Source organism: Octopus bimaculoides, chromosome 6, assembly GCF_046866305.1.
Source record: "Octopus bimaculoides isolate indiv1 chromosome 6, ASM4686630v1, whole genome shotgun sequence".
Lineage (NCBI taxonomy): Eukaryota > Metazoa > Mollusca > Cephalopoda > Octopoda > Octopodidae > Octopus > Octopus bimaculoides.
Genome location: NC_142933.1, coordinates 111,276,335 through 111,290,434, shown reverse-complemented (window position 1 = coordinate 111,290,434; position 14,100 = coordinate 111,276,335). Strand labels below are relative to the sequence as shown.

The following is a 14,100-nucleotide window of genomic DNA, read 5'->3' as shown; positions in this document are numbered from 1 at the left end:
AGTTTCCTATAAATTCACCTGATGTAAGATTTTCATGTGCGTGTATGTAAATATAAAGTATACATCATTATATATATATATATATATACATACACACACACACACACACATATGCCCGACGCGCACACAGACACAGTCGTATATTGTAGGAAGAGGTCTGCTATAATTCCTGAAAGCGTGGAACAATTGAAAGTAGTTTTGTATTTACTGTTATTCTTAATTTCTGTTTATCACATTTTCTGTTTTTGATTTTTGTCGTGTTCGTGAATTCATTCTAAGTGCGTCAAACCAAAATCCATCTCTAAGAATCTATAAATAAGCCTTTTAGTTTCAAAAAGCTATATGTTTAAGAACCAGACTAAAGCCTATAAAATCGTATGTGTTGTTAATTACAACTGCTTTCAGAAATAAATTACAGAAAATTCACAGGTGAGATTTTAAAGTATTTCATAAAAATTCAACAACTGAAATGTTTTCTTATGTTTACAGAAATTAATTCATAAAATGCATTGTTATTTTAAAATTATTTCGATTTTCTTTGTTTTTCTGTTTTTAGTTTTTTAAATTTCATATGCCAAAACAAAAATATTGTTTACGTATTATGTCTGCGCACGTGTTAATCGTAATTGCCGTTGTAAAATTACATACTCTTAATGTCTCTTTAATTGATGTCAGTAAAACTTTTCAACTCCATCGCATGAGGGTTAAATGAAGTGGCCCTCCTCTCGGCTACATACATCCATTGGATCAGAGGGATGGTCTTGCAATATTAGTCTTTTCCCTCCCTCAAACAATTTGTATCTACCTCATTTTAAACGGTTCTTTTATTGATAACCTAAACGTTGTCCCTATTGACTACATCTTATTTCTCTCACATTTCTTAAATAAGCTTCATTATCTTATTACGACTGAGACTTTGGAAACGTACTTGAATGTGAACTTGGAAACTTGTAACAGCACAAACAGCACAGATTCCTACAAAACAATTATTAAATTCTCATAAAAAAAATATTTAGCTGAAACTATGAATTTTCCCTACACATCCTATACCGTTACTTATAAGTAAACCACATTATTTACTTGATCAAAGCCACATTAGAAAGGCCGGATTCCCCTCTCTGGTCTAGAATTTACTTCTGCCAAAGATGGGTATTGAACCATTGTAATGTTTACACCCTACAAATATGGGATGAAGTTGTAACAGATACTTCATTGGTATATTTGTGGTACCCCAATAACTTGAATGTGGATCCATAAACAGGCACTTTGCTTTTGTCAACAATTGTGTAACACCAGACGAGTTAGCATCAGTTGATATACCTACATCATCTTCCAGACTAGTCAGTTTGTGCAACAGCTGTTATGTGCAGATGCACTGCTGTCAAAAGATATTCTAAGGTCCTAAGATCAATCTGTGCTGCTATGTCATCAACACAGGTCTGCCAACATGTTCACTTTTTGAACCAATCAGCAACATAAACCAGGAAAAAATAGCAACTGCTACCTCAGGTCACGCAACAGATGAGTATTGACTGACTGTCTTTCTTGCTAGTAATTATCAGGTGTCCAGCCTAGTGCAATGATGCAGTACCCTAGTGACCAGTGATTACTGGGTCTCTGTCAACAGTGGACAAAACAACAATGCATAGCAGACCAACTACATCATCATCAATTTGAATATAATTTTCACTGGCATCCCAGATACTGTCATACAGGAAAGAAACCAGGTTCAATACTCACACCTTCAGCTTAAAGAACTTCAACTGACCTTACACAGAAGTGACTACAAGCACATCGTACCAGTGTTTCACCAACAACACAGTTGCTTGGCATTTTCAAATCAACAGCTTCCAATATTGAACTTTTCCACCAGTATGTATACTTTTCTTCTCAATACTATGCAAAGACACTACACACATACAGTTATACCACGTGCAACAGCTAATGGCCACATCTATTACAGTTTCTACACCAATTAAAAGTTACCTTTTCACAGGTAGCACTCACAGAACTTTCTACCGACTCACATGCACAAAAGTACGCATATCCTGCAGATTTACTTGTGCAGGCATGGCTGTGTGGTAAGGAGCTTGCTTTCCAACCACATGGTTCTAGGTTCAGTCACACTGCATGGCACCTTCAGCAAGTGTCTTCTACCATAGCCTCAGGCTAACCAAAGTATTGTGAGTTGGATTGGGTAGATGGAAACTGAAAGAAGCTTGTCATATATATGTGTACATCTATGTTTTTGTGTCTGCGTTTCTCCTCCACCACTGCTTGACAACTGGCGTTGGTGTGTTTACATTGCCAAAATCTAGCAGTTCAGCAAAAGAGATTGATAGAATAAGTACCAGGGTTTAAAAAAAGAAGAAAAAAACCTAGAGTTGATTAAAGACCCTTCATGGCAGCACCCCAGCATGGCCACAGTCAAGTGACTGAAACAAGTTAAAGATAAGACATCACAATTATGATGCAGACCCTCTTGCATTTGGCATGCACATAAATGGTATATTTATGTATATGTAGATATGTGTATATTTCTATCATTATATATAAATAAGCTTTTACAAGGTAAAGGTTGAAAGTGACTGCAAAGTGTCAGCTCGATCACCTTCATCAGACAGTCTGACAAAAGGAAGCAAGCCAATCTTTCGAAGTCACTATCAACTTTTTCCTTTGTTAACATTTAATAAATATTTACTTTACTAAAAACTATTGAGTTATCCTTCACTTTAATATTGAATTGTTTTTATGTATAACTTCATACACACACACACATATATAAATCATCACTGTCCTCTTACATCCACTTTTCATGCTGGCATGAGTTAGTTGGGTTATCACAGTTGGGGTTCTTTCTTATTAGCAGCGACTATTGTTCTCATTGTCTGGTTCTGTTGCATATGTCATTTTGGCTTGGTTTCTACAGACTAGGGACCCTTCCAACTGCAAACCACACAGTACTGGCACCACTACCAGGGCCCTTCCAACTGCAAACCACTTTATAGACAGTACTGGCACCACCACCAGGGCCGTTCCAACTGCAAACCACTTTATAGACAGTACTGGCACCACCACCAGGGCCCTTCCAACTGCAAACCACTTTATAGACAGTACTGGCACCACCACCAGGGCCCTTCCAACTGCAAACCACTTTATAGACAGTACTGGCACCACCACCAGGGCCCTTCCAACTGCAAACTACTTTATAGACAGTACTGGCACCACCACCAGGGCCCTTCCAACTGCAAACCACTTTATAGACAGTACTGGCACCACCACTAGGGCCCTTCCAACTGCAAACCACTTTATAGACAGTACTGGCATCACCACCAGGGCCCTTCCAACTGCAAACCACTTTATAGACAGTACTGGCACCACCACAAGGGCCCTTCCAACTGCAAACCACTTTATAGACAGTACTGGTACCACCACTAGGGCCCTTCCAACTGCAAACCACTTTATAGACAGTACTGGCACCACCACCAGGGCCCTTCCAACTGCAAACCACTTTATAGACAGTACTGGCACCACCACAAGGGCCCTTCCAACTGCAAACCACTTTATAGACAGTACTGGCACCACCACTAGGGCCCTTCCAACTGCAAACCACTTTATAGACAGTACTGGCACCACCACCAGGGCCCTTCCAACTGCAAACCACTTTATAGACAGTACTGGCACCACCACCAGGGCCCTTCCAACTGCAAACCACTTTATAGACAGTACTGGCACCACCACCAGGGCCCTTCCAACTGCAAACCACTTTATAGACAGTACTGGCACCACCACCAGGGCCCTTCCCACTTTATAGACATTACTGGCACCACCACTAGGGCCCTTCCAACTGCAAACCACTTTATAGACAGTACTGGCACCACCACCAGGGCCCTTCCAACTGCAAACCACTTTATAGACAGTACTGGCACCACCACCAGGGCCCTTCCCACTTTATTGACAGTACTGGCACCACCACTAGGGCCCTTCCAACTGCAAACCACTTTATAGACAGTACTGGCACCACCACCAGGGCCCTTCCAACTGCAAACCACTTTATAGACAGTACTGGCACCACCACCAGGGCCCTTCCCACTTTATAGACAGTACTGGCACCACCACTAGGGCCCTTCCAACTGCAAACCACTTTATAGACAGTACTGGCACCACCACCAGGGCCCTTCCCACTTTATAGACAGTACTGGCACCACCACCAGGACCCTTCCAACTGCAAACCACTTTATAGACAGTACTGGCACCACCACCAGGGCCCTTCCAACTGCAAACCACTTTATAGACAGTACTGGCACCACCACCAGGGCCCTTCCAACTGCAAACCACTTTATAGACAGTACTGGCACCACCACCAGGGCCCTTCCAACTGCAAACCACTTTATAGACAGTACTGGCACCACCACTAGGGCCCTTCCAACTGCAAACCACTTTATAGACAGTACTGGCACCACCACCAGGGCCCTTCCAACTGCAAACCACTTTATAGACAGTACTGGCACCACCACCAGGGCCCTTCCCACTTTATTGACAGTACTGGCACCACCACTAGGGCCCTTCCAACTGCAAACCACTTTATAGACAGTACTGGCACCACCACCAGGGCCCTTCCAACTGCAAACCACTTTATAGACAGTACTGGCACCACCACCAGGGCCCTTCCCACTTTATAGACAGTACTGGCACCACCACTAGGGCCCTTCCAACTGCAAACCACTTTATAGACAGTACTGGCACCACCACCAGGGCCCTTCCCACTTTATAGACAGTACTGGCACCACCACCAGGACCCTTCCAACTGCAAACCACTTTATAGACAGTACTGGCACCACCACCAGGGCCCTTCCAACTGCAAACCACTTTATAGACAGTACTGGCACCACCACCAGGGCCCTTCCAACTGCAAACCACTTTATAGACAGTACTGGCACCACCACCAGGGCCCTTCCAACTGCAAACCACTTTATAGACAGTACTGGCACCACCACTAGGGCCCTTCCAACTGCAAACCACTTTATAGACAGTACTGGCATCACCACCAGGGCCCTTCCAACTGCAAACCACTTTATAGACAGTACTGGCACCACCACAAGGGCCCTTCCAACTGCAAACCACTTTATAGACAGTACTGGCACCACCACTAGGGCCCTTCCAACTGCAAACCACTTTATAGACAGTACTGGCACCACCACCAGGGCCCTTCCAACTGCAAACCACTTTATAGACAGTACTGGCACCACCACCAGGGCCCTTCCAACTGCAAACCACTTTATAGACAGTACTGGCACCACCACCAGGGCCCTTCCAACTGCAAACCACTTTATAGACAGTACTGGCACCACCACCAGGGCCCTTCCAACTGCAAACCACTTTATAGACAGTACTGGCACCACCACCAGGGCCCTTCCCACTTTATAGACAGTACTGGCACCACCACTAGGGCCCTTCCAACTGCAAACCACTTTATAGACAGTACTGGCACCACCACCAGGGCCCTTCCCACTTTATAGACATTACTGGCACCACCACTAGGGCCCTTCCAACTGCAAACCACTTTATAGACATTACTGGCACCACCACTAGGGCCCTTCCAACTGCAAACCACTTTATAGACAGTACTGGCACCACCACCAGGGCCCTTCCAACTGCAAACCACTTTATAGACAGTACTGGCACCACCACCAGGGCCCTTCCCACTTTATTGACAGTACTGGCACCACCACTAGGGCCCTTCCAACTGCAAACCACTTTATAGACAGTACTGGCACCACCACCAGGGCCCTTCCAACTGCAAACCACTTTATAGACAGTACTGGCACCACCACCAGGGCCCTTCCCACTTTATAGACAGTACTGGCACCACCACTAGGGCCCTTCCAACTGCAAACCACTTTATAGACAGTACTGGCACCACCACCAGGACCCTTCCAACTGCAAACCACTTTATAGACAGTACTGGCACCACCACCAGGGCCCTTCCAACTGCAAACCACTTTATAGACAGTACTGGCACCACCACCAGGGCCCTTCCAACTGCAAACCACTTTATAGACAGTACTGGCACCACCACCAGGGCCCTTCCAACTGCAAACCACTTTATAGACAGTACTGGCACCACCACCAGGGCCCTTCCAACTGCAAACCACTTTATAGACAGTACTGGCACCACCAATAGAAAGGTTGGTAAATCCTCAGCAAAATTGCACTAATGGGACCTCACAATTCTATGCTTTCTCTTATTTCCCATCCACTTTACAATGCATGCTGGGTATATTTTTGTTTTGTAATACTGGCACCAGAGAGGTTCTCAAGTCCTCTGTAGGACAGGACGAAGGGATATCTCAACTCCATTTTGTCTTTACTTGATCCTCAATCACTTTAGAGCGGAGTTTCTCAACCACTCTTTACCTATGGGTGCCTTTGATTCCTGTATCACTTGGATGTACATCCCTAGCCACCCAATGCTGAAAATAAAAATCATTTTTTTATAATTAAATATTATTAGGAATTGAATAAACAAAATTGTTAAAATATTTTGTGTATTGTAGAAGTAAAACCAATTTGATTATCATCGTTTAACGTCCGTTTTCCATGCTGGCATGGGTTGGACGGTTTGACTGGGATCTGGGAAGCCAGGAGGCTGCACCAGGCCCCACTTTGATCTAGCAGTGTTTCTGCAGCTGGATGCCCTTCCTAGCACCAACCACTCCGAGAGTGTAGTGGGCACTTTTTACATGCCAAATATAACAAATTTTAAATGAAAGATGCGTAAATGATATAAATATTTTAAAGAAGTCCTTTAAACAATACAAACGAGAAATTAGGCAAAACATATAAAATGATGTCGATAAAAAAAAGATATTATATCAACCTATGTAGTTTGTTGAATGCTTGTATTATATTTAGGGAAAGCTTCCTTTTGTCAATTAAGAAGCAGAAAATAATGCAAGAGTTTGGAGAACAATTATTATTATCATTGGCCAGCCATTTTGGTGTTGTGACTGGACTCTTGGATTATTTTCTGGTCCTTGTCTTTATTCACATCACCTACCATATTTTACCTGACTTCTCACCTGCATTGTTTAAAGATCCTTTTAAAAATAAATAATTTACAATTGTTAAATACTAGCCAGTAGTTTCGGGGTTTTAATGAACTGAATTAACTAATACCCAACAAATTATACATCTACCCACCACCACCATACACACACACGCACTCTCTCTCTCTCTTTTAAGCTATAGTAAAATCAACTGACTGAAGCGCACACTTTCATTCACCAACATGAAACTTGGCCTGTTATCAGTCTAAAGATCTCTTCTATTTCTACTACAAAGTCCTCTAAACTTGTTGACTGTATTCTATTTTCACTTAAACTCCCTTCCCACAAACACACCCTACACGTCTCGTGTTTTCCCAAACACAATCACACGCTGGCTATTTTATATGACTATTAACATTTTCAAGCACATTTGCATATCCTGATTTCCCAGTCAAAGCAAACTGTAAATAAATGTCAATGAATTTTTATTAAAAAAAAAAAAAAGAATACTTGAAGATCTCACCTGTTTTCTTCTGCAATTTCCTTTGGACACAGCCAATCGTAGGAGACCTTGTGCTTAAACAAGGTATCCTGATTTTGCTAACAAGAAGGTATGTTCCTGTAATAGATGGGCAGAAAGCATACTGTTTTTACAGAGAAATAAACAATTGCAATATCATTCATTCTCTTTACAGTGGCGAACTGGCAGAATCATTAGCACGCTGGGTAAATGCTTAGCGGTATTTCATCTGCCGTTACGCTCTAAGTTCAAATTCCGCCGAGGTCGACTTTGCCTTTCATCCTTTCGGGGTCGATTAAATAAGTACCAGTTACGCATTGGAGTCGATGTAATTGACTTAATCCCTTTGTCTGTCTTTGTTTGTCCCCTCTGTGTGTAGCCCCCTGTGGGCAGTAAAGAAATAACACTGGGCAAAATGGCAGAATCATTAGCACGCTGAGTAAATGCTTAGCGGTATTTCATCTGCCGTTACGCTCTAAGTTCAAATTCCGCCGAGGTCGACTTTGCCTTTCATCCTTTCGGGGACGATTAAATAAGTACCAGTTACGCATTGGAGTCGATGTAATTGACTTAATCCCTTTGTCTGTCCTTGTTTGTCCCCTCTGTGTGTAGTCCCTTGTGGGCAATAAAGAAATAAATATTATTCAGTCTTTTGAACTAACTCTGTGTACTTTTATTTTTGTCATTGGAGAAAAAAGAACCATCTGAACATGGCTGATGCCAGGGCTGCCTTCTGTGCCGGTGGCACGTAAAAGGCACCAACTGATCATGGCCGTTGCCAGCTTCCTCTGGCCCCTGTGCCGGTGGCACATAAAAAGTACCCGCTACACTCATGGAGTGCTTGGCATTAGGAAGGGCATCAAGCTGTAGAAACACTGCCAGATCAGACTGGAGCCTGGTGCAGCCTCCTGGCTTCCCAGACCCCAGTTGAACCGTCCAACCCATGCCAGCATGGAAAACGGACGTTAAATGATGATGATGATGAAATTACAAGAAAAAAAGACTGCGCACACACACACACACACACACACACACTATTGTTGTGTATGTGTGTAAAGTCAGTAGATGTGAGAGATGAATAGAAATATATTCTTGCATATGTCTACAGCCATTTTATAACCTTCATGTAGTATTATCAATTTTGGAATGCAAAATTATACATAGTTGTTTACACGGATGCTCACCATTGTGGCTGTGTGGTAAGAGGTTTGCTTCCCAACCACATCTGAGTGAGTGTCTGTGTTTGTCCCTCGCCACTACTTGACAACTGATGTTGGTGTGTTTATGTCCCTGTAACTTAGTGGTTCGGCAAAAGCGACCAATAAAATAAATCCAGGCTCAAAAAGGATAAATAGTGGAGTCAATTCATTCAGCTAACCATTCAAGGTGGTGTCCCAGCATGGTCGCAGTCTAATGACTAAAACAAAAACAGTAAAAGAAAGAATTGTTTATTCACAGACTGATGCAAATAATGCTAATCCCTCAGATCATTGGATCAGCAAAGCCATTTCTCAATGTAGTGTCCATTGCAACAGATACATTTATACAATTTCTGAATCCTCTTTGAAAAAATTCACATCTGCACTATTGTACCCACTCCTTCTCAGCCACATTGACCTCAGCTGTGTCGATAAATTGTTGTTTGCAAACACCATCCTTCATTGCACTGAATGAATGAAAGTGAGAGGGTGTGCATCCGTCACAGGGAACCACTGACCAATCCTCTTTGTCATTTCTCTGACTTGTTGCCAAAGATGCGTGTTGGTTGTACATCCTCATGGTGAATATGGATCTCTTTCAGATTATTGTTTGGTCTCTTAATGGCTTCTCTCAACTTTTTCAGTGCCTCAATGTACTGCTCACTGTTCAAGGTGTAGCAACATTTCAGACAGTCAAAAGAAATGACACCATTATCATTCTAAAAAACAAAAAAACAGTAATCATAACTTTCTCTGATGATCATTGGTTCTTGAAAGGGAACAAGATGTGTAACATCATTCTATGGGACTCAAAATTTGTTTCCGGATCATATAGATACACCCACATTTCACCTCCTGTAACCAGACTGAAAAAATGTCTGCAATAGTTTCAAAGACTTTCAGTAGAGCAGAGCAGACAGCCACCCTTTTCTCCTTCAAATTGGATGTCAGCTGCTAGGGTACGCATTTGCACATTCAAAATCTTCCAGCAATTTCTGTTATACATTGTGACTATGATCCTGTTGTGTAGCAAGCTCACAGGTTGTGACCCATCTGTCTGCATAAATCATTTCATCCATTCGCTAGTGATTCATGCGATTGGTTGTCTCCTACTGTGTGGTTTGTCTTCAGTGCTGGTTTCCCTTTCTTTAAACCTCTCCATCCATCTGTTTATATTGCTCTTGTCAGTAGTATCATCTCTGCAAACAGTCCATAGGACTCTATGGGTATCAGACAGCCTAATCTTTTATTTGCTTGCAATAGAGAACAATAAAAAGAGTTGATAGAAGAAGAGTTACGTTACCAACATGTTCAATTTGAATGACAGTAAAATAGTTATGTCAACTTGTGCATTACTTTCAGTATATGTGTGTGTAGGTCATCTCATGCAAGCATGGAAAAGTGAATGTTAAAATGATGATGATAAAGATGTGTGTGTGCCCTTTTTATTTATATGTAAGTGTCCCATCTACTGAAGTTGGACATCTGTTGAGGCAGAAAGACGTCCATGTCTCTCCCCTTTTCTCCAGACAAACAGACTATCTTTTACTTAGTAGCTTGTCAATTTTGAAGAATGTATGTCTATGTGTCTCATTCTCCTGGAGTTACAGTAGGACAACTGCTGTGCTGATGATACTTAAAGCAGTAGAAACACATGCCCCCAGCTGTCCTTTTGTCTCCAGACAATCATACTGTGTTTTCTTTAATGGCCTGTTAGTTTTCAAGAATTCTTGATTTTTTTTAAAATTACCTCCTCATTTGGAATTGGTCCCCAGTTACCACAATGATTATTCTATCTTCTCTGGAGGCAGAGATGATTTCAATAGATAGAGAAATTTAACTGGTATACTGTTTAATAAACTTTTATTTGCTTTTATTCAAATATATACTCCTGGCCACTCAGAGTTACTTATCTCTTTTGTTTCCTGCAGCCATTAATTGAGACACTTTTTTTTTTCTCTCTGTTCATTCGTTTCTGTTGAACAATGTAGGCTCAAAATATCACGGACTCTTCCATTTTACCTGAGCATCAAACTAATATACCAAGTTTGTTGTTCCCTCACCTGTCTCTGTTTTTTGTCTTTTTGTACAATTTAGAACCACATACATACTTTCTTTTATTCTTTTCAGTCATTTGACTGTGGCCATGCTGGAGTACTGCCTTTAGTCGAGCAAATCGACCCCAGGACTTATTCTTTGTAAGCCAAATACTTATTCTATCAGCCTCTTTTGCCAAACCGCTAAGTGACAAGGATGTAAACACACCAGCATCGGTTGTCAATCGATGGTGGGGGACAAACACAGACACACACACATACATATATATATATATATATATATATATATATGTATGTATACGACAGGCTTCTTTCAGTTTCCGTCTACCAAATCCTCTCACAAGGCTTTGGTCCGCCCAAGGCTATAGTAGAAGGCACTTGCCCAATGTGCCACGCAGTGGGACTGAACCCGGAACAATGTGGTTCTTGTACCTATATATATTTAGATTAGTTCAACTCTGGGACATATTTCACTTGTAAAAAAAAGGTCTCTTGCACATCCCCACTCACACACACACTCCTAACTTCTCTGTCCTCACTCACTTCTACTCACCTCATACCGTGAGTTGTCACCTGGACACTTCTTTACCTTTGTCTATCTCCTTGGAAATGTCTCTAGTTCATTTCCGCTCTCTCCTAAATCTAATTAGCCATGTAGCTCCTCTACAAGAAGACCCTGCTCTACCCCAACCTTTTCTCTTATACCTTAACCCACCCACTCCAATCTAGTACAGTATTACCTCACTTTACAAGGACCCACTTTTTGAGACCCCGGGTTTATAAGTTTTATTTCGCAGCTCACTTTTGTATAGTGAACTGAAATTTTTCAAGCACAAAATCCAAATTTTGAACGAAGTGAAAAGTTTCTGCATGTTACCAAGAAATTTATAGAGAGCAGAAAAAAAGGTTCTTCTAAGCAAACAATTCTAGACTTGTTTTTTAAAAAGAAATCTACAAGTGGTGCTGTGCGCAAGTCTAATACGAGAGAAAGTGATTCAGAAAACAGTTATAATAATAATATTTTTTTATTATAAATGATCTTGACATTCTTTTTACTTTACATAAAATATTCTTTACATTCTAGTGTCGTTTTATTGCCATTTATTTTACGAGTATTATAAATTTTAGAGGTAAAATATTCTTCTGGGAACAAATTACGATTTATAACATTGCTACTATGGGAAATTATTGCTCTGCTTTATGAGTGATCTCCGGGAATGAATTAACTTGTATATCAAGGCATGACTATTAGGATGCACTCTTACCCCTTTCTCTGGTTATGTACACTTGCAAGCTGAACAGCAACCTCAATAGTGCCAGTGGCACAAAAATAGGACACAGTACACACTGTAAAGTGGTTGGTATTAAGAAAAACATCCAGCCCCAGATACCATGTCAAAGCAGACACTGGAGCAGAATGCAGTTCTTGGACTCATTGGATCCTATCAAACCATCCAACCAGTGCCAGTATGGAACATGGACATTACATGATGGTGATAATATGTATGTGCATGCATGTGTATTCATTTTGGCTTCTCAACTGCATGTTTCAGTTGGAAAGAGAACCTCTTGCATCTCATTGAATCCCTGGAAACAGGTGAGGATTAGCACGGAAAATCTGCCTCAATAAACTCCACCCAACCCAAGCAAGCATGGGAGGTTGGGCATTAAAGTAATGATGAGGATGTGTGTGCATCTTTTATCGTTTACTTTGTTTCAGTCATTGACTGTGGCCATGCTGGGGCATGCTGCTTTCGAAAGCAATTACCTGCAGTACTTCTTTCTTTCTGTTTTATTTTTTTTAAGCCTGCTACTTATTCTGTTGGTCTCTTTTGCTGAACTGCTAAAGTTACAGTGATGTAAACACACTAATACCAGTTGTAAAATGATAGTGGGGGGACAGACAGACCCAAAGACACACACATAATGGGCTTCTTTCGGTTTCCATCTTCCAAATTCATTCAAGGTTTTGATATAGATGTATGAATGTGTCTGTAGCTATGTGTCATCGTCATCGTTTTAAAATCTGCTTTTACATGTTGTTACAGGTCAGACAAGAGTGTGTAAGACAGAGTTTCTTTGGTGATACACGCTTCCTGCACCAACCCTACCGCCAACATCCAAGCAAGGTCTTTTCAACAACAAACAACCTGGACGTGGTTTGTGTGATGAACTAGAAACAAACCACACTGTATGAATGAGCCTTTTGTTAACAAAGATTGCACATGTCAAGAAGTGGACTGCAAGCACAGAACACAGTCTGTATGAAGAATAAGACTTGTTTAATCAGTGGACCGGCACAACGACGATGGGAGATAGAAACTCCCTCACACAAATGCATGCTTACATACTTATCCATGTATGACAAGGATGAATATGAAGATCTCCGTGTAGCATAACCCTAACCCTTTCATTACTATATTTATTTTGAGATGCTCTGTGTTTCTTTCAATTACTCCAAATATAACAAAGAATTTAGTAAAATAATTTGGTTATCATTAAGCTAGTGTTACGAGCATAAATTGTGACTAAAGTTTGGTGGAAGATTTTAATTCAAAACTTATGAAAGCACAACATTTGTACTCAGAGCCAGAGCCGGTTTCAGCTGGGTTAGTAATGAAAAGGTTAATATTTGTTACAATTCTTTCAGCACTGCTCCACTTGGAACCATATTACATTTAAATGATTATGTGTGACAAATTATACAAGACTTCTATGAATTTACCTCTTATTAACATAGGAAGAGTGGGGAATATATATATATATATATATATATATATATATATATATATATATATATATATATATATATACATACATACACACACACACCCGCGTGTGCATACAGTCATGGCTGTATAGTAAGAAGTTCGCTTTCCAATCACAAAGATTTGGGTTCAGTCCCTTTGTGTGGCACCTTGAGCAAGTGTCTTCTACTATAGCCTCAAGCCAACCAAAGCCTTGTTAGAGGAATTGGTAGGTGGAAACAGAAAGGTATTTGAGGATATACCTTTTTGGGATCGTTGCTGTATTTTTTGCTCACTCTGTATAATCTTTGTTTCAGAAAATAATGGCAGACCCTCAGCTTACTCAAGAAATGAAGAAGCATGCTGTTATTGTGCTGAGCATAGCAATTTAAAAATATCTCAATTTTTTAAAAGTTGCCAGACCTTTCGTCTACAAAATTTGTAAGGAGTGAGAGACTGAAGATGGAAACATATCACCAGCATCAAAGCATAAAAAGCATTCTAAACACTCTGAAATCATCAGAACAC

The 14,100-nt window shown here is 41.0% G+C and overlaps 1 long non-coding RNA gene across 1 annotated transcript; it reads left to right on the top strand.

Moving 5' to 3' along the window:
- Positions 1 to 128: 128 nt before the first annotated feature.
- Positions 129 to 13,270, top strand: LOC128248094 (uncharacterized). Its single transcript, XR_016242093.1, has 2 exons — positions 129 to 429; positions 12,874 to 13,270. It is a non-coding gene; the product is annotated as an uncharacterized LOC128248094 (long non-coding RNA).
- The last annotated feature ends 830 nt before the right edge of the window (positions 13,271 to 14,100 follow it).